A 25718-nucleotide genomic window follows, 5' to 3' on the forward strand; every position below is an offset into this window, starting at 1 on the left:
AGCGACATAGTCCAGATTCCCAAAACTAATCTGGTGACCTGGGCGTAGCTGTCGATCTGCTCTAGATGGCCAAGCGAGTTGGCCTGCAGTGCGAAGCCGCCGAACACAAAGATCTGGCCGGGGAGGAAAACCTCCCCCAGGGCAGCATTGCTGTAGATTATTGATGGGGCCATCGAACCTTCTGATGACGTCACAGTGGAACTCTCAATGAAAGCACCAATGTCGTTGTCAAAACCGGCGGATCTCGGGTAGGGGGGTCCCGAACTGTGCGTCTAAGGTCGATGGTAACAGGAGACGGGGGACACGATGTTTACCCAGGTTCGGGCCCTCTTGGTGGAGGTAATACCCTACTTCCTGCTTGATTGATCTTGATGAATATGAGGATTACAGGAGTTGATCTACCACGAGATCGTAATGGCTAAACCCTAGAGGTCTAGCCTGTATGATTATGATTACCCCTACGGACTAAACCCTCCTGTTTATATAGACACCTGAGGGGCCTAGGGTTGTACAGAGTCGGTTTACAAAGGAAGGAATCTACATATCCGAACGCCAAGCTTGCCATCCACGCAAAGGAGAGTCCCATACGGACACGGGAAGAAGTCTTCTGTCTTGTATCTTCGTAGCCCATTAGTCCGGCCCATATTACATAGTCCGGACGCCCGTGGACCCCTTAATCCAGGACTCCCTCAGGGTGCGTTATTAATTCATTGTGTCCCATGGGCGCCAGCCGGATAGGGTATGCGACGGCAAGGATCCGGTCAGCAAAGCATGGGTAAAAGCGCCACGCAGTACCCGGGCATGTAGCACGACGTCACAATCATACACAAACATGCCGAGTCGGGCGCAAGTACACGTCGGGTGAGCCCAGGTCCACGAGACATCGCATCAAATCAAGGTGAAGGACAAGGGTCCGGATCCATGTGTGGTAGAGACCTGCAGCTCACAAGGCTCGATCCTAACCGATTACTCGATTGCATCAGACCCATATGTGCGGTGGACTTGGCACAGAGGTGCATGCCTCAACGGAACAGACGCTGGCATTTTGCCTTTGTTATTACATGTTGCTCCCCCTCGCGGCCCAAATCAACGCTCACGTCTACCCTCTCTGGCGCCTAGGTATTGTCTAAATGCGGCCAACATTGTTTGTTGGTGTTTGTTCCCATTTGGTTTCATGGTAAGACCCTTTGGGGATAATTTATAAAGCAAACATATAATAAACACGTTGCACATAGGTTGCTTAACTTTCTGGCTATAGTTCATCTTTACTCTGCCCTAGGAAAGGATAGGTGTGAAATGACACAACATGAGAATAATCATTGGCATAGTATTTTGCAGATAAGTGCAAAAGAAAAACCCTTCAAATAGTTCATATTTCCTTTTGGATGCATTTCCTGGTCGTAATTAGTCTTTGCGCCAATTGCGGAACAGGTCAACTAGTTAAATAGGCAAAGCAAGTTTTTTTCTCACGTGCCAAGTTGATCGATGACCATCTTACAAGTATGTAAAGGAGAGATCCATTAGAAGTCCTTAGCGGACCCAGGTTAGGTCAGCATGCCACTGGGCCCGACCTTTCTTGCAGATGGGTCGTGTCGCCAATCAATCAAGGGTTTGAACTATCGCTAGTGCTATGTCTTGCCCATGCTGATTCCTCGCCTCTCGCGTCTACAGGTGTGGGCTGGCCCATTACCGTGTTTTGCTCGCTCGGCCGTTCTATTCGCTGGCTTGCTCGGTTTTCTTTGGTTTCATTTTTTTTCTTTAAATTTTTTCCCTTTCTTTCTCGGGTTTCATTGGTTTTCACAGCGTTCCGCTGTTTTAATCAGTTTATTTGATTTTATTTTATTTTCTTATTTCTTTTGTTTCTTGGTTTTCTTTTTTTTCTATTTCCGGTTTTCATTAGTTTTTTCCTTTTTCTTTTTTTAACACACGCCTATTTTCTGCATACACCTTTTACATTTTCAGTATATCATAGGAACATTATATATATATTTTCAATTACATGATTAATATTATTAAAAATTATGTTTTGGTGTCTGCATTTTTTCATACAGGTTTTATGTATTTCATATACAACAGGAACATTTTTTATACACATAATACATTTTTCAAATACCTAATTTTTTTCAAATATATGTTTTAACGTTTACTTTCTTCATACACATTGTACATTTTTCGTAAGCACATGAAACATTTTTAAATACATAATTAACGTTTCTGAAAATATATCTTTTGATGTGTAGCTTTTTTCTCACACATTGTATATTTTTTGTATACACCCAAAACATTTTTTATGTACGTTTAACATATTGCAAATACATGGTTAACATTTTTTCAAACACATGTTTTTGAACTTTTATATGGATACTTTTTTAAATACTGGTTGGAACATATTTTGAATAATATCAACTTTTGTAAAAACTATGCTAGTAACAATTTATTTACATTGTGATAATATTTTTCAAATCTATGTTTTGATGTCTACCTTTTTCATACACATTGTACATTTTTTGTATACATCCAAAAAAAATGTCACACGTTTAAAAGTGTTCAAAAGAGCATGATTAACGTTTTCCCAGAACATTTCAATATTTTTTGAATATGTGTTAATCGTTTTCTTCAAATTCATGGCTATTATTTATTTTAAGTTTTTAGTCTATTATTTTTTATTTAAGTAATATTGTGTTTTGAGTATATGACCAAAAGAAGAAGAAAAAACTAACCTACATGCTCCTGCTACTGCTCGCTACCAGTGGCCCACCTGGCCCATGTACGAGGCGATGCCGGCGAGGGCTTTCTTGTTCCAACTCGCCGTGGCAGCACATAGCCGCACCCTTGAAGTTGCTCAAAAAAAAAAAAGGCCGCACCCTTGAACCATTCACGTGTCGCCTGTTGACCATCACTCTTTAAATTATGTATGTACATGTTGTAACGAAGTCGAAGTTGTTTATTAACATAGTACAGACGTAAATGCTTATATAGACGCGCATACACTTACCCTTATAAATGCACACACTATCTTATGAGCACTTTCGAGAGACTGAGCCGGCATGTCATCTTAAGATTTTTACGAAGTCACCGTAGGCGCCTCGTAGTCGACGGGAACGTCTCCTCCCATTGAAAATGTATCGCCGGAAGTCCTGAAAATAAAATCAGGATAAATGCGAGCACCAGAATTTGAACCTTGGTGGGCTGGGGATACCACTGTCCTCCTAACCATCCAACCACACGTTGGTTCGCCGAAGTCGAAGTTGTTGGAACCACCTGTTGTAGCAGTGCTTGAAAGAAGCCCTCGGCAGCGTCGAAGACTACGCTGGACCTCCACTTCACTAGCTGGCGCCCCTGCACAGTTAGCTACTGCCTGAGGTGTATCGCCACATCTGCCATGCAGGCGACCTCCTCCTCTGAGTAGGCGAACCAGAGCGCCATACATACCCGCTGCAACAGCGTATGCAAGCATCCCAGGGGGACGACGAGCACAACGTCGAGACCATCATCGCCGACGAGCACCCAAAATCGCTCTCGGATCGCCATGCGGGAAGCGGGCATAGTCGATCAGTACTGTCGTAGGAAACCTAATTCAACCACTTTATTAGAAAAAATATCCATCACTTGCCTATCCCATGGGCGAAATCGATCTTTTCATAATCCAAATGATAAGTGGCATACGTGTGGCATGAAGTATTTTGACCCTGACATTTTTTACTACTAAAGCTGTCATCAAGAAAACAAAAAAAAACTGAAAATTGCCATCCGAAAAGAAGTTGCCATGCTTGAAAATTAAAGTTGACACCATCGCATCACTGAACTTGTCATAGAAAACGTTCGAAATTGCTATGTGTTTGTGCTACATGTGAAAGTTCCTTTCATAAACGTATAAGGTCTCAGATCGCGGTGTGGCCGACGACGGCACATGCCGCTACGACACATCCCATGTGTGTGGCCTTGGAAATCTAGGCGCATAACTAACAATCAAAGCAGAGGCGGACTCGCTAGGCGATATGGCCGACACATGCCCAGGCACAGGCAGCACAAGATCTCGTCGATAAACCATCGTCCCTTCGTGCAATGCGTAGCAGCGTGGGAATTGGACTGACTAGACTTGTGCTGAATGCTTTGCCTTGTTCTCCCCTGATCTGCGCGCGGCTGCCTGCCCAGGCGGGGCCTACACTCCTTCCTGCCGCCCATCATGGCCATCACCTCTCTTTTCCTTCGTCCTCAAGCTAGCCAACTGCAATTGGAGCACCACCTCGAGCCACTTAATCAGTCTCATCGTAGTTTAATCGCTTCCATTGGCGGGGAATACATAGCATTATATGCACATGCACCGACATACAAACATCACACACGTCTACACGAACGTGTACGCTATAACAACGGGCTTCAGATTGGCGAGGGCGGAATAATTTGCAAATCTTGCAACGTTCGTACTACTGCATGTGCGTACATAATCAAATGTAAACACCTTTGCCAAAAAATTAGAGGAAAATCTATGAAAATCAACTTGTAGTTGGATAGTTAGAAAAGAATTGGTGGTATCCTTGCCCACCAAAGATTAAAGCTCGGTTTTGACATATGTGTGTCTTATAAAGACGAAATATTCTTTTCATGGGGATATTTCAGAATTTGTCAATTGAGTAAAGTAATAATGTTAAGATCTACTCCACCCGTTTCTAAATATAAGCCTTTTAGAGATTTCAGTAGGTACTACATTTGGATGTGTATACACATATTTTAGATTGTAAATTCACCCATTTTGCTTTGGGATAATTAATTTGGTGCCCTTAGTTGTGTCCCACTCGGCAGGTTTACCCCTAGTTTCCGAAAACATTTGTTCCTGCCCAAACCACTTTGCCCCTCTTATGCTTTTGCCTTTTGACCGTTTGACCATCACTTTGAAAACTTCGTAAAAAATTCATACTAACTCAGAAAAATTCAAATAAGATATCAAAATGTTCAGAAAAGCATCACCTATATGTGCATGTCATTTGCATTCATGAAAAAAGTGTTGGCTAGTCCCCATCTAAGTTTTAGCTCATATGATCTTAGCATGAACAGTAAAATCTAAAAAAATTCTAAAAATTCTAAAAAAAATGGTGGCAAACTTTCACCAATGTTTTGAGTGCTTGCCAAGTTTCATAAGGGAATGGCATTCGTGGAAGTCGTGGTAAAAAAATGAAATTTTGGACCATTGATTTTTGTTTTTTTGCCATGACTTCCACGAATGTCATTCCCATATGAAACTTGGCAAGCACTCAAAACATTGGTCAAAGTTTGCCACCAAATTATTTTTAGATTTTTTAGATTTTTTAGATTTTTTTAGATTTTACTGTTCATGCTAAGATCATATGAGCTAAAACTAAGATGGGGACTGGCCAACACTTTTTTCATGAATGTAAATGACATGCACATATAGGTGATGCTTTTCTGAACATTTTGATATCTTATTTGAATTTTTCTGAGTTAGTATGAATTTTTTATGAAGTTTTCAAAGTGATGGTCAAACAGTCAAAGGGCAAAAGCATAAGAGGAGCAAAGTGGTTTGGGCAAGAACAAATGTTTTTGGAAACTAGGGGTAAACCTGCCGAGTGTGACCCAACTAGGGGCATAAGATCAATTATCCCTTTTCTTTGTATGTAGTCCGTATTGAAATCTCTAAAGGAGCTTATATGTAAGAATGGAGGGGTAGGTCATCTAACCCGATTGAATGAAAAAAAGTGACTAATTTAAGATCTGCCTATTTCACATTAATGGGAGTACATTATGTTTTTGCTTGTGCCGGTGACTAGACGTTGTGGTATCTTCGTTAATCTTAAGACCTGCCGAATCAGTCTATCGAAAGTGCTTATAACCTCGTAGGGGATGGGTTACACGCTTATATCAACACATGGCTCTGGATGCTTCGTACGTTCATGCCACCTCACAAAAGTCACAACTGGATAAACATAAAAAAGTACATATACAAGCACTTGATTTAAGTCGTAGTGGGTGAAGTCACGACCCCACAAGCTCACCAATAGTTGTTTTGTTTGTCCCTAAAAAATTTATTTTGCTCCAGTAGTACTTTGATTGCAAGTTTATTTTTCTTTTCGAGAAGGAGGATAGTACACCACATACTATTGATTATTAAGCAATGGCAAGCAAATACAATAATGGATGTTGAAGGAATTGGCTTGTAGAAGAAAAAAAATCAGAAGACACTTGCCTCACGGCTGAATATTTGTAATCCTACTGGAAAGCCTATGCATATCACTGGGCAATGAAAAACACATTACTCCTAGACAAAAGCCTTCAAGAAGGGATCTTCGCCATATGCGATGATGGTGACCAGTTTAGTCAAAGACCGTAAATGAGACTTTCCTTTTAAACAAGGCAAAAGCATTACCTTTTCATTAATTAAGCAAGGAGAAACGTATATACAAGGCCCCCTAAAGCTGAAGCGGATTACTCTCTCCGGATGATCGCTCCTAAGTGCTTCGCCCCGGCGATACACCACAACCTAGTCTCTCTCTTGATGTTGTCAAAAATAATTGTAGGCAAAGATGTAAATTTACGAAAAACTCCGGCATTTCTCTCATTCCATATCTCCCAAGAAACGAGCATGAGAAGTGAAGCGAAAGCCTTGTTTGCTCGCGTATTGGGGCTAACTATTTTGGTCCATGGAGCACAACATTAAGTCAACAACCTCAAGAAGGTCGGGATGCACACGTGTTGGCAATGCCTAGGCTAGTAGGAGACACGAGATCATGGCTTTTCACCTGGACCAAACACATACTTGTCGTCGAAACTGTCACCAGAACTTTCCCTATCGGCTAACAACTTCTCCCTAGTCGGATTCCGGCGCTGGGAGCACGCCGCGGGAGAAAACTCAAAAAGGCGGAGAGGGTTGTTGTCGCCCAGCTTATAGTCTCTGCCACACTTCCATATGATCCAATTGATGAAGAGGAAGGAGTCAGACCCGAACCGGAGCCATGGCCCCGACGACCTCTGCTGCATACCCCATCGGCGGAATCGCAACGCTAACATGGCTGCCACCATCTGGGCTGATGCACAACCACGCGACAGTTGCACTAGGCTCATCGACAATCATGCACAACCAGGACTAGGTTAGCATGACGTTGCACATACCCGATCCCAACCGACACATCGCGCCGAAAGGCTCACCATAGCCTCACTTCGTCCTCCATCGTGAGTCACCACACTCACAATTACGGCAACTCCAATGGGCGACCTAAACAAACACACAATATGTCTATTTTTTGTCTGTTTGGGTGGCCAGACGGACACCAAAAGTCCATCCCTGTCCACCGTCCCGCCAATGTGCCCAACGCGTCGATCCGTATTTTTGTTTTTGATCAAATTGTAAATTATATATGCATTGTCGTCACAAGTCCGTTCGTTCTACATTAACTAAAACAATAAAACGAACATACCTAAATTAAAGTTAAATCTACTAGTCGCTGCCCTTGTCCTCATCGTCGTCCTCGTTATGGTGAACGGGGTCGTGTGGCGCCGCCCCGAGGAAGAGTCAGCCATGTGGTCTCACCATGTCGACTTCCGGCCTGGTGGGCCAGGCTGAGGACCCCTTATTGGTTTCGTCCTCGGCCGCATTGGACAACACATGACATATACAAAGAAAATTCTAAAAGATTTGCCATACAAGACAAGAAGATGGATTCATGGAGTACGTAGTTGACTATGACCCATGTACCCTATGACCCCTTGGTATGCTATATAAAACGAGGGAGCGGGATCATAGAAAGACAAGTTACAATCTCTTGGTACTCTATACTCTTGATACACTCCAATGCAAAATCACAAGCATGACGTAGGGTTTTATCTCCTGTGGAGAGCCAGAACCGGTAAACTGTATGTCCTTGTTACCGTCGTCCCAAGACACCTACCCTAGAATACCCTATCGAGGGATCTGCTGGATTTAGCTCCGGCAAATACTGTCATGCTATGCGCTATCCCTTAGTGCCATAGCGGTTTAGTGGAAATCTATGCATAGAATTACAGGCATTTAGAGAATGAGACGGGTAAAACCGACTGAAGACTGTTAAACTTAATGTTGGCACGACCTTTCATCCAAATGAACTTCATGGCACTTTTGGAGCTGTCCTAAGGGGCAGATACATAGCTGCATTGGATGACCGGCTAGATCATGTGACGGACATGGCAATGGCAGAGGCATATGCATTACGACATGGACTTTTGTTTGCACAGCAGGTTAGTATTCACAGTTTGATTGTGGAGTCAGACTACATGGAGGTGACTAACACGATGCAAGGGGATGGCTTCACGGTATCAACAACAACAGCTATTTACGCGGATTGTAACATCCTCTCTCTAGGTACACATTGATTTCTTTCACTACCTAAGGGAGATGAACGTTGTCTCCCATGAATTAGCTAGGCTAGTGGGTTCAATGCGTCCCTCGACGTGGTTAGAACCACTACATCGTTTCTAAGGTGTCTGATGGATGATGTAACTGTCTTTGATTAAATAAAGTTACCGAAGTTAAAAATAAACGTCCAAAAATGCCCCCTAATAAAAAGTCCCTAAATGGGATTTGGGGGGGGGGGGTAGAAAAGAAACTTGGAAATGAGATGACCAGTGCCCACCTAGCTTTTTTCGGATTTGCCAACACTTTATTGATCAATATGAATGTTTATCAGAATACACTGGGTCATGAAGATGAATAGGCCAAGAGTGATTGGCAAGATCATGAGCTTCACTATCTGATGGAATAGGATTTGTGGCTCTCGGGTGCCATACACTCCTATATGAGTATAGCATTAAAAACATATTAGGAAATTTTAAAAAATCTGAAATTTTAGGATATGAAACATGGATGCCCATTACACCCATGTCCAGTTTCATGGGGAATGGGTGCCCACGGTAATTTCAGTAAAAAAGACAAAAAAAAGTCGTATGTACAGAAAAAAATTTGGATGTATCGCATGTCGGACCGTAATTCCTGCACGGCGGATACAACGGGCACCCATTCCCCGCAAAGATGAACATGGGTGTACAATGGGCACCCATGTTTCATATCCCAAAATTTCAAAATATTTTGAAAATTTCTGACAATTTTTAATGCTATTTTCATATAGGTGTGTGTGGCACCCGGGTGCTCCAATGCATTTCCAACTATTTGATGCTCTACCTTCGAAATAACTAGACAGCTATCGAAACAACTAGCTCTGGAAATAAACTCTTTGACACTTGATGCATAGGCTCCTCCTTTACCTTCCTTGATGTCCTCTACTACATTCTTACTATCACCTGCAATAACGAATTTTGACAGCAATAGATCTTCTGCTAATGCCAGTGCTTCACAACAAGCTAGAATCTCTAGGGTTGTCGGGTCTGTTACTCCTGATAGAACAATTGATAAAGACCTCAAGTAGCCTCCATCTATCCCTCTGCTAGGAGAGAGCAACTTGTGGCCGCCATGGAGAAGTGGAACTATGGTCTTCATCTCGGCTTAGGCTAACACCAACGGGCGATCCCAAACATGACGTCTGTTTTGTCCGGATTTTGTCCATTAGGGTGGGAAAAGGGGCACCGTCTTGCCTCTTTAGCGGAAGCGTTGGAAGTGCGCCCAACGCGTCCGATGCATTTGGTCCGCCCTAGCCGGCCCACGGCCAAATGTAGACATCTTTTTATCTAAAATGAAACATTGCATATAGTTTACAACCAAATAAATCACATAGTGCCACAATCATAAATAGTTTCATAACCGAATAAAGGACACAAAGTTTACAACCAAATTTAAATTGTCACGAATACATGGAAAGAAAATGAACCGATACACATCTACTGGTTGCCAATTATTCCACATGTACTCAACCAAGTCATTTTGGAGTTGCATATGAGTATGCCAATCACACATTTCATGATGAAATTGGGTGGCCTGTTTAAACCTTGGCGGTTCTTGGTGCTCAGGCACGACATTTTCACCCTAATATTCAAATCCTCGGTCATAGATGTTGTTATCACACTCATCCTCCACGATCATGTTGTTCATGATCACACAAGTAGGCATCACCTCCCAAAGCTTCTTGGTGCTTCATGTCAGGGAAGGGTGTCGAACGATAACCCATCGAGATTAAAGCATGCTCCACGTCCTTCCTGGCACTCTCTTGTGCTTGGGAAAATCTCTGTTTCTTCTCTCCTTCTGGATTGGATATTCTCTTCACAAGAGTTGACCACTGAGGATAAATACCATCAGCTAGGTAGTATCCCTTGTTGTAATCATGGCCATTAATCTCAAAGTTGACCTTTGGACAGTGTCCTTATGCAAGCCTTGCGAACAGTAGAGAACGCTAAAGCACGTTAATGTCATTGTGAGAACTAGCCATGCCCAAAAAAGAGTGTCATATCCAAAGATCTTGTGAAGCCACCACTTCTAGTATGACAGTGTAACCTTTCACATGCCCCTTGTACTACACCTGCCAAGCATTCCCGGAAAGCCTCTATCTGCATTGGTCGCAAACAACCAGGTTGTATCTGCGACATTTGGCTCTCTCAGGTACTCAGGGACAAAACACTGCCACCACGGTCTTATAGAACCTGTACATTGATGCGAGACATGTGGACTCACTCATGCGGACGTATTCATCCACAAGATCACCGGGAATTCTGTATGTAAGCATACAAATAACCGCAATGCATTTCTGATAAGAGGAGAAGCCAACCTTGCCAAGGGCATCTTCCTTGCACTCAAAGTAATTATCATATGTTGCCGCTCCCTCTCGAATACGATTGAACACATGCCTCGCCATCCAGAAGCGGCGCCGAAAAAGATGGGGCTTGAAGAGCGGTGAATTCTCAAAGTAATCAACATAGAGTAGGGCGTGACTGCTCTCTCCATTGCGGCTCAAGTCAGAGCATGGACCAGGATTGATCCCGTGAACCTAGGCCGCTGCCTAGCAATGTGGTCATTAACGACCAATGCAGGAACCACAAGCTCTTCGTCATCCGACAACGAATCATCCGATGAACAAATGAAGTTGTTGAAAAATTACTCGTCCCTACTATCCATGGTACCTTGGGAGCAAAGCGTCAAACACCTAGCGGTCGTGGTGGAGACGCGGTCGGTGAATAGCACCTTGACCTCCCCGTACAGGCAGCATGCCTGTAGAAGCAGAGACGGAGCGGCAGGCGGTCTTGCAGCGCGCGGCGAACAGTGTTGGTGCCGATGGGCGTCGCCGGTGGCGAAGAAAGCCCATAAACACCGGCAAGAACTCCTCTGAAAGCAGGCGGGGGCGGGGATTTGTGTGGATGCGTTGAGGCTTGGGCGGCCGAGCTGGACAAGAACGGAGCGACTGGAAAATGGGCGATTGCGTCTATGGCGGGGGTGCGGGGGAGATGTGCAGGCCGTGTAGGAAAAGGGGGAAAGAGGTACTTTTCACCGACGGGCGGGATAGGGGAAGGACAAAGAGAGCGCCCGCGTGCGTCTCCGCCCTGCCCGTTTCGACACAAATGCACCCACATTTGGGCCAAAAATGGATCGGCGATGGACAAAAAATAGACACATGTCCATTTGCAGGCGCGCGTTGGATCGCGATTTGTGTCCGTTTTTGCCCCAAATGGATGGAACCGGACCAAATTGGGTCACGCGTTTTGGCCTCGGGCCCCTCCCAATGCTCCACCATGTAGAGGTGCTAAGGCTGCCAAATAGGCATAAAATCTCATGCGGCATGCTAATTAATAAGAAAGAGTGTAATTTGGTAACCCCAATAAAAACGGTTCTAAACGTGTGTATCTGGATGGAAGCATAATTCTGAGTCTACACCTAATTAAATAAAGGAAGCTTAGCACCAAAAATCTAAGCACCTATGTAGTCAGGACTTGAGTGCTAAGCTATTTAATGCACTTAGCATCAATCACCTTTGCATTGCAAGAGGCCTTAGGGCAACTCCAACGGGCCGACCAAATTCGTCTGCATGTGTCCATTTGGGTCAAAACGAAAAAATGCGTCAGCCCAACGTGCCGACCCAAACCAAAAACGCGTTCTCTCGGTGTTCGTCTGGACACATTTCTGGCCCAAATTTGCGCCTCGTATGCGTCCGCCCGGACACAAAATTGATACGCCGCGCGTCCTCCCGTTGTCCGCCACGGCCCCACCTATCGGCCTCCCAACTACCACCTGCAGTCATATTAAACGCGGGCACCTAACTCGGGCCCGCCTGGCAGTGGGTTGAAGCATCGTGTGTCCTCCTTTTTAATGCAAGCGTGCGGGGGCATCATCCACTTCCATCCCCCGTGCACATCTGGCCACACTTGCTCCCTCACCGGTGACCAGAAACCCTGGCCAGCCATCCAGCCACGTGTTGGGTAACGTAGCAATAATTCAAAATTTTCCTACGTGTCACCAAGATCAATCTAGGAGATGCTAGTAACGAGAGAGAGGGAGGGCATCTTCATACCCTTGAAGATCGCTAAGCGGAAGCGTTACAAGAACGCGGTTGATGGAGTCGTACTCGCGGCGATTCAAATCGCGGAAGATCCGATCTAGCGCCGAACAGACGGCGCCTCCGCGTTCAACACACGTACAGCCCGGGGACGTCTCCTCCTTCTTGATCCAGCAAGGGGAGAGGAGAAGTTGAGGGAGAACTCCAGCAGCACGACGGCGTGGTGGCGATGGAGCTCATGGTTCTCCGGCAGAGCTTCGCTAAGCACTACGGAGGAGGAGGAGGAGTTGGAGGAGGAGAGGGCTGCGCCAGGCAAGGGGTGCGGCTGCCCTCTCTCTCCCTCACTATATATAGGGGGAAGGGGGGTGGAGGAGGCGCCCTAGGGTTCCCTAGGGGAGGGGCGGCGGCCACAGGGGAAACCCTAGATGGGTTTGGGCGCCCCCACCCCTGGGAAACTTGCCCCCCAAGCCGGGAGGGGTGGCTGCCCTAGGGGAGGCGCCCCCACCTCTCCACGTTACGTGAGAGGGGTTGGGAGGGGCGCACAGCCCCTTAGTGGGCTGGTGTGCCCCCTCCCCTTGGCCCATAAGGCCCCCAACGCTTGCCGGGGCCTCCGAAACACCTTTCGGTCACGCTGGTCGTCACCCGGTACTCCCAGAACAATTCCGGACTCCAATACCCTTCGTCCAATATATCGATCTTCACCTCCGGACCACTCCGGAGTTCCTCGTCACGTTCGGGATCTCATCCGGGACTCCGAACAACCTTCGCTAACCACATACTATTTCTCATAACAACTCTAGCGTCACCGAACCTTAAGTGTGTAGACCCTACGGGTTCGGGAACCATGCAGACATGACCGAGACACCTCTTCGGCCAATAACCAATAGCGGGATCTGGATACCCATATTGGCTCCCACATGTTCCACGATGATCTCATCGGATGAACCACGATGTCGGGGATTCAATCAATCCCGTATACAATTCCCTTTGTCTATCGGTATGTTACTTGCCCGAGATTCGATCGTCGGTATCCCAATACCTCGTTCAATCTCATTACCGGCAAGTCTCTTTACTCGTTCCGTAACGCATGATCCCGTGGCTAACTCATTAGTCACATTGAGCTCATTATGATGATGCATTACCGAGTGGGCCCAGAGATACCTCTCCGCCATACGGAGTGACAAATCCCAGTCTCGATTCGTGCCAACCCAACAGACACTTTCGGAGATACCTGTAGTGCACCTTTATAGCCACCCAGTTACGTTGTGACGTTTGGTACACCCAAAGCATTCCTATAGTATCCGGGAGTTGCACAATCTCATGGTCTAAGGAAACGATACTTGACATTAGAAAAGCTCTTAGCAAACGAACTACACGATCTTGTGCTATGCTTAGGATTGGGTCTTGTCCATCACATCATTCTCCTAATGATGTGATCCCGTTATCAATGACATCCAATGTCCATGGTCAGGAAACCATAACCATCTATTGATCAACGAGCTAGTCAACTAGAGGCTTACTAGGGACATGTTTTGCTCTATGTATTCACACATGTATTATGGTTTCCAGTTAATACAATTATAGCATGAACAATAGACAATTATCATGAACAAGGAAATACAATAATAACCATTTTATTATTGCCTCTAGGGCATATTTACAACACCATGTGCTTCTTCAGCGGTAAGGGGAAGGGGAAGTTCAGCGCCGGTGTGAGCTCTTCCCGCACGCCTCGTCCTTCGCCACCGTTGGCTAGACACGGCTCGCCACCGCGGGAGCAAGAGCGGCTGTGCATACCAGTCCACCAGGCGCGGTGGCACTGGCAGTACCGTCGGCTGCTGCAATATCCAGATGTCAACATGCCGCACGGCTGGCATTTGGACCTACAACGGATCCCCATTCCGTCGGTGCCGCGCTCGGCGTGAGCGCACGCAGACGAGGATCACCAGTGCCGCGAGCTCCTCACGCCCGAGCAGCAATCCATGCGTGCCTACGCGCCAGACTTCCCCAACTAGGAGAGTTGGTTTGCATTAGAGCACAAGGAGGACCGCCGCCGGGGCGTCCATGTCGACCACGCCGTTCCCCGCCGCCCCCTGAGGTCTTATTGGAGGAGGAGGAGGCGGAGGCGGCGTACCAAGCCGCGCTCGAGGCGGCCCTGCAGCGAGCACTCGAGAAGAGCCGGCTGGAGGACACGCATTGGGATGGCCTAGAGCAGGCCCTCGCCTTGTCGGCGGCGGGGGACTCCGTCCATTCTTCCCTATGCATCCCGCCATTGCCGCTGCCCTCTTTCGTCAAGCCAAGGCTGAGCCGGAGTCTGAGCCCACGCTGACAAGTAAGAGGTCACCGCCGCCGTCCGCTTGGCCCGAGGAGGCCTACTCCTGGACCGGTGAGCTCCGCAAGTGGGTGAGCACGCCTCCCGTCCACTACGCGTGACACCGGACAAGGAGGTGGCCCACCTGGAGCACTGGAAGGCACACTGGCTCGCCGAGGAGTAGGTCGATGGCGAGCGCTCGATGCTCTGGGCGCGCGAGAAGGAGGAGGTGATACGTCTCCGTCGTATCTATAATTTTTTATTATTTCATGCCAATATTATACAAGTTTTACATACTTTTGGCAACTTTTTATATGATTTATTGGACTAACCTATTGATCCAGTGCCTAGTGCCAGTTCCTTTTTTTTGCATGTTTTTTGTATCGCAGAAAATCCATATCAAACGAAGTCCAAATGCAATAAAATTTAACGGAGAATTATTTTGGAATATATGTGATTCTTGGGAGTTGAAATCACTGCAAACGGCGGCCCACATAGCCCACAAGACACCATGGTGCGCCAGAGGCCCCTGGCGCGTGGTGGTGGGTTGTGCCCTCCTCGAAGGTCGGTTGGAGCTCTACTTCGGGCACAAGGAAGCTTATATCCGGAAAAAAATCGTGTTAAAATCTCAGCGCAATCGGAGTTACGGATCTCTCGGAATATAAGAAACGGTTTTCGGCCAGATCAGGAGAGCGCGAAACAGAAGAGAACAGAGAGGGAGATCCAATCTCGGAGGGGCTCCCGCCCCTCCGCGGCCATGAAGACCATGGACCAGAGGGGGAACTCTCCTCCCATCTAGGGGGGAGGCCAAGGAAGAAGAAGAAGGAGGAGGGGGGGCTCTCCCCCCCCTCTCTCCCGGTGGCGCCGGAGTGCCGCCGGGGCAAGGATCGGGACGGCGATCTACATCAACAATCTTGCTACCGTCAACACCAACTTTCTCCCCCTCTATGCAGCAGTGTAACACCTCTTCTCCCCACTGTAATCTCTACTTAAGCATGGTGCTCAACTCCATATATTATTTCCCAATGATCTATGGTTATCTTATGATGTTTGAGTAGATCCGTTTTGTCTTGTGGGTTAATCGTGATCTTGGTTGGTATGATTGTATATTTTATTTATGGTGCTGTCCTACGGTGCCCTCCGTCTCACGCAAACGTGAGGGGCCCCCGCTGTAGGGTGTTGCAATATGTTCATGGTTTACTTATTGTCAGTGTTGCGGGGGATGACAGCAGCCCAAACGCGGATAAGTGGGTTATGGCGTATGGGAGTAAAGAGGACTTGATACTTAATGCTATGGTTGGGTTTCACGACCTCAATGATCTTTAGTAGTTGCGGATGCTTGCTAGAGTTCCAACCATAAGTGCATATGATCCAAGTAGAGAAAGTATGTTAGCTCATGCCTCTCCCTCATATAAAATTACAAGAATGATCACCGGTACTTGTTATCGATTGCCTAGGGACAAATAACTTTCTTGTTGACAAAAGCTCTCTACTAAAACTAACTTAGTTGTGTCTTTTTTTAAACAGCCCCTAGATTTTATTTACGTGCTCTTTACTATCTTGCAAACCTATCCTATCACACCTACAAAGTACTTCTAGTTTCATACTTGTTCTAGGTAAAGCGAACGTCAAGCGTGCGTAGAGTTGTATCGGTGGTCGGTAGAACTTGAGAGAATATTTGTTCTACCTTTAGCTCCTCGTTGGTTTTGACACTCTTACTTATCGAAAGAGGCTACAATTGATCCCCTATACTTGTGGGTTATCAAGACCTTTTTCTGGCGCCGTTGCCGGGGAGCAATAGCGTGGGGTGAACATTCTCGTGTGTGCTTGTTTGCTTTATCACTAAGTCGTTTTTATTTTCTGTTCTAAGTTGTTCTCTATCTTTAGTTATGGATATGGAACACGAAACACCAAAAAAATTAGTTGTACTTGCTACTCATGGAGATGGGGAACCTCCTAAAACCCTCGATGCCTCGTTATGTGAAAAGTATTATGCACTACTTTGATAATCCTGAGAAAACCCCATTCAACTTGATAATGGGAGTAACGTTGGATCAACATGAATACTTTAGGGATTATCGCTTGACACAAAAAGGGAAACTTTTATGGGATCAAATTCATATGTTGCATTGGTATGCTTGGAATTTATGTCAGAGATATGATTTTACTTGTTGCTCTAGGATGAATGCTCCACATCTTCCCTTTTCATGTGAATTTAATGATAATGAAACCTTAGATTCTTATGCTAACGGTATATATGATTACTATGATGTGGAAAGAATAGAAGAATTTGTTGCTTTTAAGGGTGCTTATGAAATTGAATCTTTGTTTGAAAAGTATGAAGCTTTAGATGATGATGTTTATAGACCTGAAAATTTTGCCATCCTTAAATATTGTTATGATAAATGTAAATATAATTCCGATATTGATGAATTTATTGAGAAAATCTCCGCTGTCCGAGAAGAGACTAATATTTTGCAGGAGTCTATGGAAGAAGAAATTGATGAAACTGTGAGCTCATTGGATGAAAAAGATGATGAGGAGAGCGAAGAACAAAAGGAGGAAGAACGGATTAGCTACCCATGCCCACCTTCTAATGAGAGTAACTCTTCAACTCATACATTATTTACTTTCCCTTTGTTCTTACCGAAGGATGAATGCCATGATAATTGCTATGATCCCGTTGATTCGTTTGAAATATCCCTTTTTGATGATGCTTGCTATACTTGTGGCCAAGATGCCAATACGAATTATGCTTATGGAGATGAACTTGCTATTGTTCCTTATGTTAAACATGAAATTGTTGCTATTGCACCCACACATGATAGTCCTATTATCTTTTTGAGTTCTCCAAACTACACTATATTGGAGAAGTTTGCTCTTGTTAAGGGTTATATTGATGGGTTGCCTTTTACCGTTGCACATGATGATTTTGATGAATATAATATGCATGTGCTTGCTGCTCCTACTTGCAATTATTATGAGAGAGGAACTATATCTCCACCTCTCTATGTTTCCAACACGATAAAATTGCAAGAAACTGCTTATGCTATGTAGTGGCCTTTACTTGATGTGCATGAATTGTTCTTTTATGACATGCCAATGCATAAGAAGAGAGTTAGACTTCGTCATTGCATGATATATGTTTCTTTGTGCTCACTACTAAATGCCAAATCATTGTTAATTAAAATTGGCTTTGATATACCTTGGGATCCGGGTGGATTCATTACTTGAGCACTTTATGCCTAGCTTAATGGCTTTAAAGAAAGCGCTGATAGGGAGACAACCCAGAAGTTTTAGAGAGTCATTTATTTCTGTTGAGTGCTTTTATATAGTTTAAAAATAAAAAAATATAGAGGGGAACTTAAAACTTTTCACAAAAGAGAAGCGACTGGAAGTTATGCATTGGAGAAGTGAGGGTCGACCTTGAACACTTGTGTTCATGCTCATGGAAACAATGTAGAATTTTTCATGAAAATTATCAAAAAAATAATTAACCCATTGTACAATTCCATTGTATTATAAAATAATGTACCAAGGTTTGCCTTTAGGATGATTAGATTGCTTGTTGGTTTGTGCGGTGCAAAACAGAAACTTTGGCTGTAGTGCGCGATTTTACATTTTTTAATGGAATATCAAACGGTTCTGAAACTTTTTGCACTGTCTTTATATGCAAATTTTTTATTTTTCCTAATTGTGTCAGAATTTTTGGAGTACCGGAAGTATGGTTAATGTTCAGATTACTACAGACTGTCCTGTTTAAGACAGATTTTGTTTTTGATGCATTGTTTTGCTTGTTTTGATGAAACTATCGATTCTATCAGTGGATTAAGCCATGAAAAAGTTATATTACAGTAGCTACAATGAAAAAACAAAATATGAATTGGTTTGCAACAATACTTAGAGTAGTTATTTGCTTTATTATACTAACGGATCTTACCGAGTTTTTGTTGAGTTTTGTGTGGATGAAGTGATCAAAGATCGAGGAGGTCTTTATATGAGGAGAAGGAGGAGCGGAAAGAGCTCAAGCTTGGGTATTCCCAAGGCATCCCAAGTAAATATTCAAGGAGACTCAAGCGTCTAAGCTTGGGGATGCCCCAGAAGGCATCCCATCTTTCTTCAACAAGTATCGGTATGTTTTAGGTTTCGTTTCGTTCATGTGATATGTGCAAATCTTGGAGCGTCTTTTACTTTTATTTTTCATTTTTCTTTTATGCACCATGATGGTATGAGATAATCCATGGTTTATTTATAGAATGCTCATTGCACTTCACTTATATTTTTTGAGTGTGGCTTTATAGAATGCTTCATGTGCTTCACTTATATCATTTGAAGTTTGGATTGCCTGTTTCTCTTCATATAGAAAATCGTTGTTTGTAGAATGCTATTTTGCTTCACTTATATTTATTAGAGCATGGTCTTTTATAGAAATAATTAAACTCTCATGCTTCACTTATATCTATTTGGAGAGTCAACAGGAATTGGACAATTGCATGGTTAGTCATAAAATACTACATAAAACTTATGGCTCACTGAATATGATATGTTTGATTCCTTGCAATAGTTTTGCGATATAGAGATGGAATATGTGGGAGGTACTAGTAAACGGTTGTGGTTAGTAAGAATATTGGTGTTAAGGTTTGTGATTCCCAAAGCATGCACATATAGTCTCTCGCTATGCTATGATGTTGGAGCATGATTTATTATTGATTTGCTCCTTATGAGTGGCGGTCGGGGACGAGCGATGGTCTTTTCCTACCAATCTATCCCCCTAGGGGCATGCGTAGTAGTACTTTGCTTCGAGGGCTAATAAACTTTTGCAACTAGATGATTCCCCGCGCGTTGCTGCGGGATTTATTTGCTAAAATTTATAATGTGGAGAAATAAACCATGTAAAAAATAGTAACTTGCCCGTGCATCGAAACATTCCCATTTTGTGGGGAAAACATATCTTTTGAAAGGATGTGCATACAAAACCATTGCTCTCATCAAATACTAACGGCAGTGTTTAACATAGAATTGAAAACAAAAGAAGCCTTTCAATATAACACTTGCCTGTTATATACATGAAAATAGTGCATCAGAATCAGCAATGCTATAGTCGAATGTAAAAGGAATAAATTTATGTTGGATCCTTGTATGTGCAATTATCTTGTTCCCTAAGCTGAATATCATCAAAATGCAGGTAATTCATCAACTATCCTCTTGAACAAAGGAGACAACCAAATGTTGCCACCTACACAAAAACTTGTAGAGAAAGATCACCTTGTGTAAATGAACTTAAAACCTACCAATTCAGCATACCCAATAGTCACTAACCTTCAACTCTCAAGAACAAAGAAAGTACCAATTTTAGATGCGAAGTAATGGATAACAATATAGCACAGATGAAAAGCCAGACGAAAGAAAAATTATTCCAACAGGAACTATGTATCTTTTTGGTGGAACTTTGAATATACGGTGATGAAGGCCTACAACCTGAAAAGGAGGATGAACACTAAGTCAGCATTGGACTTACTAAATAAGACGTAGAAGAATCCATCTACAAATGAGACTGCATCCATGGTGCTTGGCTCAACACCGGTACATCTCAGTCACCATGCAACAGTTGGAATCGGGGATATCAAAATAATGGAAGAGTGGCATAAGCAGGTCCACAGGACCTTCACTGTCCCTGCTTGTAAGCTTATCATCAATAGGACGTAGTAGCTTGATGGCTTCCTCCCTGCTGTAGAGTCAGCTCACTAAAAAACGCTACCATTACCATGCTAGAAGCTCAACCAAGAGATCTTTTAATGCACACCTCACATACGCCAAGTGAGAGTCGCCTCGACAAAGATGGGGCTGGCTCCAGCTTCTTGATGTCATTTGTTTAGCCCCAGAAAGAGGGAGCATAAATAAACTGACCTAAAACAAATTGTCAAGTAAAAAGCAAACTCACTGATGCACTAACTGTACCTACTACTACGTAAAAGATAGTTATACTGCAATTCTAATACAAAGGTCTTGTGTCGCACCTGCAGGTAGTGGGTAATGCAAGTGGATAGCAGTTGGACATGACGCCATGTAATTCAGTAGTGTGTTTGCGTCTATGGGCTATGACCCTTAATTAATCTGTACCGAACAGAAGTGTGGGCATGTATTAGCAAGTAAGTAGTATTCTGCATCTCACGTGGTACTCTCTTTTCCTCACCTTCTTTCTCTCCAAGTCTCATCTACTTCCTGCACCGACCACATCCCCTGGTGCGATCCTGTATTCCTGATCCCTTCGCCATGAGGTCGTCATAGATGAAAGAACAAAATAATTCAATGGGGTCTGATTTTGTGAAGGATGAAAAGTAAGCATTCGCATCCACTAAGACAATCCGCCAATGTAATCACTCCACCTAAACCGAAAAGGAATACACAAATGCAAACCTATATCTGCATGTTCGAGACCAAAACACAATCAGATTTGCTTCTTTCATTGGATCTGGAAACCAGCAGCACTCGCACACGCACACAAAGCAGTGGATAACCTGGACACACAATAAAGATGTGTGTGTTAGCGAGAGGAGCGGGCGAATCAAGTCACTTTGGCTTGGATGTACTCTAACAGGGGGCGGAAACCATAGATCAGCGCCGGATAATGTCAAATCTTGGAGGAAGGCGCAGAGGGAGGCAACTTACGTGCAGAGGATCATGTAGTCCTCGGAGCTGCGGCTCCGGCTTGCCCTCGAGTATGTCGAGCCCTTTTACATGAAGTTTCATCCATTCCCTCCAGATCAATTGTCATGCGTTCCTGCCATTGCCCTGCCATCGCCGCCGTAGCCGCCGGCCCTACCCGACTACGGTCACAAATCCTAGAGGGGGCTGGATTCCATTGGGTCTCATGCTCCGTGGGGATTGTGTCATTTGGGGAGAGATAGATGAGGGGACGGGAGACCGAGCGGCCAGTTTATGAGGAGGGATTCCGTCGCCCGCTTCCACTTCTATGGCTCGAGAAGGAGGGTCCCTTAGCCATTAAATGAATGCTTAAGTGGCAGGGCTGATATAGTGGTCGGTCCCGCTTGTAAGACACTAAGAAAATGCTGATGTGGCAGGTGCGCTGAGGTGGATAGGCTGCATGGTGAGAGAAATAGATAGTGGGGATGAACTATTTAGGTATTATAGATAAGTATATGAGTTCTTTATGACTGATGTGAGTCCATGGATTATACGCACTCTTACCTTTTCGCAATTTGCTAGCATCTACGGTACCGTGCATTGCCCTTTCTCACATTGAGACGTGGTGCAAACTTGGCAGGTGCATCCAAACCCCGTGATATGATACGCTCTATCACACATAAGCCTTATTATATCTTCCTCAAAACAGCCCCCATACCTACCTATTATGGCTTTTCCATGGCCATTCCGAGATATATTGCCATGCAACTTCCATCGCTTCCGTTTGATGACTTGAGCATTCATTGTCATATTGCTTTGCATGATCATATAGCTGACATAGTAGTTGTGGCACAGCCACCGTTCATCATTTTTCATACATGTTACGCTAGCTTATTGCACATCCTGGTACTTTGCCAGAGGCATTCATATGGAGTCATATTTTGTCATAGGTATCGAGTTGTAATTTTTATTTATTTTGAGTTATAAGTAAATAGAAGTGTGATGATCATTATTCATTTTTAGAGCAGTGCGCCAGTGAGGAAAGGATGATGGAGACTATGATTCCCCCACAAGTCGGGATGAGACTCCGGACAATGAGAAAAAAAAGAAAAAGAAAACAAAAAAGAAAAAGAGAAAAAAAAAGAAAAAAAGAAGAAAAAAAGAAAGAAAAAAGAAAATAAATAAATAAATAAATAAACAAAGAGAGAAGGGGCATTGTTAGTATCCTTTACCACACTTGTGCTTCAAAGTAGCACCATGTTTTTCATATTTAGGATTAGATGCACACCCACTTAGTTTTCATATCGAGCTTTCATACACTTATAGCTCTTAGTGCATTCGTTGCATGGCAATCCCTACTCCTCACGTTGATATCAATTGATGGGCATCTCCATAGCCCGTTGGTTAGCCACATCGATGTGAGACTTTCTTACTTTTTGTCTTCTTTATATTTACCCCTATCATCGTAATCTATTCCACCCGTAGTGCTCTATCCATGGCTTGCGCTCATGTATTGCGTGAGACTTGAAAAAGCTGAAGCGCGTTAAAAAGTATGAACCAATTGCTCGGCTTGTCATCGGGGTTGTGCATGATAAATACTTTGTGTTAAGAAGACAGAGCATGACAAGACTATATGATTTTGTAGGGATAACTTTCTTTAGCGTTGATATTTTGAAAGACATGATTATTTGTTGGGATGCCTGAGTATTGATGTACTTATGTCAAATTATAGACTATTGCTTTGAATCACTTATGTCTTAATATTCATGCCATGATTAGATATATGATCAAGTTTATGCTAGGTAGCATTCCACATCAAAAATTATCTTTTTTATCATTTACCTACTCGAGGATGAGCAGGAATTAAGCTTGGGGATGCTGATACGTCTCCGTCGTATCTATAATTTTTGATTGTTTCATGTCAATATTATACAAGTTTTACATACTTTTGGCAACTTTTTATATGATTTATTGGACTAACCTATTGATCCAGTGCCTAGTGCCAGTTCCTGCTTTTTGCATGTTTTTTGTATCGCAGAAAATCCATATCAAACAAAGTCCAAATGCAATAAAATTTCACAGAGAATTATTTTGGAATATATGTGATTTTTGGGAGTTGGAATCATTGCAAACGGAGGCCCACACAGCCCACAAGACACCAGGGCGCGCCAGAGGCCCCTGGCGCGTGGTGGTGGGTTGTGCCCTCCTCGAAGGTCGGTTGGAGCTCTACTTCGGGCGCAAGGAAGCTTATATCCTGAAAAAAATTGTGTTAAAATCTCAGCGCAATCGGAGTTACGGATCTCCCGGAATATAAGAAACGGTTTTCGGCCAGATCAGGAGAGCGCGAAACAGAAGAGAACAGAGAGGGAGATCCAATCTCGGAGGGGCTCCCGCCCCTCCGCGGGCATGGAGACCATGGACCAGAGGGGGAACTCTCCTCCCATCTAGGGGGAGGCCATGGAAGAAGAAGAAGGAGGGGGCTCTCCCCCCCTCTCTCCTGGTGGCGCCGGAGTGCCGCCGGGGCAAGGATCGGGACGACGATCTACATCAACAATCTTGCTATCGTCACACCAACTTTCTCTCCCTCTATGCAGCGGTGTAACACCTCTTCTCCCCGCTGTAATCTCTACTTAAACATGGTGCTCAACTCCATATATTATTTCCCAATGATCTATGGTTATCCTATGATGTTTGAGTAGATCCGTTTTGTCCTGTGGGTTAATCGTGATCTTGGTTGGTATGATTGTATATTTTATTTATGATGTTGTCCTACGGTGCCCTCCGTCTCGCGCAAACGAGGGGCCCCCGCTGTAGGGTGTTGCAATATGTTCATGGTTTACTTATTGTTAGTGTTGCGGGGGATGACAGCAGCCCAAACGCAGACAAGTGGGTTATGGCGTATGGGAGTAAAGAGGACTTGATACTTAATGCTGTGGTTGGGTTTCGCGACCTTAATGATCTTTAGTAGTTGCGGATGCTTGCTAGAGTTCCAATCATAAGTGCATATGATCCAAGTAGAGAAAGTATGTTAGCTCATGCCTCTCCCTCATATAAAATTACAAGAATGATTACCGGTACTTGTTATCGATTGCCTAGGGACAAATAACTTTCTTGTTGACAAAATCTCTCTACTAAAACTAACTTAGTTGTGTATTTATCTAAACAGCCCCTAGATTTTATTTACGTGCTCTTTATTATCTTGCAAACCTATCCTATCACACCTACAAAGTACTTCTAGTTTCATACTTGTTCTAGGTAAAGCGAACGTCAAGCGTGCGTAGAGTTGTATCGGTGGTCGATAGAACTTGAGGGAATATTTGTTCTACCTTTAGCTCCTCGTTGGGTTTGACACTCTTACTTATCGAAAGAGGCTACAATTGATCCCCTATACTTGTGGGTTATCAGGAGGCGTGCCACCAGGAGAAGGAGGAAGAGGAGCACGCTCGCCGCGCCGCAATGCCGCCGCCGCGGCAGACGCTGGAGGGGGCTGCCCTGGCGACGAGGCAGAGTGCGTTCAGGCGGGCTGGGGCCGCCACCCGTCTTCATCGACCTCACCGGCGACGGTGACTCTGGCAAGGGCAAGGACAAGGCCGACGCCTAGGGTAGCGTGTGGACATGAAGTTTTTTAATGTTTAAGTGGACTTTGCCTAGCGGTTGACCTGCCATTTATGTTTAATTATGTTAAATTAAGTTTATTATGGAAAATATGGGCCAGGCACTGGTTGGGCGCACCGGCGGACCCAAATCAAAAAGCGGACAACCAGTCCACTTGACCGACCCAAAGGGATAAAAACGGATAAAACGGACTTCTGTTTGGGTCGCCGCGTTGGAATTGCCCTTAGTATTTTTTAAGCTGGTCCTAGACGCTTCTCATTGCCTAAGAAACAGGTAAATACATCAAGAGTTTTAGAACTTCACACTGATCAGTTTGGTGCGTAAACTTGTAAAATACGTGATTGTAGTCATCAAACTTGCGCGACGTGCATATACAGTCACTTTTCGCGTACACAAACATATCTGTTGTTACCTTAATCCATTTCCCTTGAGGATCACATTTATCTACCGATAAGTTTGATGACTTCCCCGTCTCAATCCGTTCCAGACCAAGCCCCTTCTCTAATCGGGGAAGGTCATTCTAAAACATCAGATCTCCCATTGATGCTGATAAAAAATAAGGCCCATAGCAGAAGTCCCATTTTTTATCTATTTCTTTATTACCCCGGAGGGGCCCACCCTCATGGGACCGAGAGAAAGAAAGGACGGGGGGGACCATGCATGTCACTTCTCGACCGTGTCTCCGAGGGACAGTTGAACAAGGAAATTGAAGCCATAATCAAGGAGTT

At 44.3% G+C, this 25718-nt stretch overlaps 1 long non-coding RNA gene across 6 annotated transcripts; it reads right to left on the reverse strand.

The window, feature by feature from the left end:
* Positions 1-19837: 19837 nt before the first annotated feature.
* Positions 19838-21785, reverse strand: LOC109760001 (uncharacterized). 6 transcript variants are annotated; one of them, XR_006669779.2, is made up of 4 exons: positions 21400-21720; positions 21148-21248; positions 20924-20996; positions 19838-20844 (listed from the first exon to the last, which is right to left on the reverse strand). It is a non-coding gene; the product is annotated as an uncharacterized lncRNA (long non-coding RNA). The 6 variants fall into 6 exon arrangements; XR_005767645.3 differs by having other exon boundaries at positions 19838-20632; positions 20748-20844; positions 20924-21248; XR_005767643.3 differs by having other exon boundaries at positions 19838-20637; positions 20748-20844; positions 20924-21248; positions 21400-21719.
* Between the last annotated feature and the right edge of the window lie 3933 nt (positions 21786-25718).

Source organism: Aegilops tauschii, chromosome 2 (assembly GCF_002575655.3).
Source record: "Aegilops tauschii subsp. strangulata cultivar AL8/78 chromosome 2, Aet v6.0, whole genome shotgun sequence".
In the NCBI taxonomy this organism is placed as follows: domain Eukaryota; kingdom Viridiplantae; phylum Streptophyta; class Magnoliopsida; order Poales; family Poaceae; genus Aegilops; species Aegilops tauschii.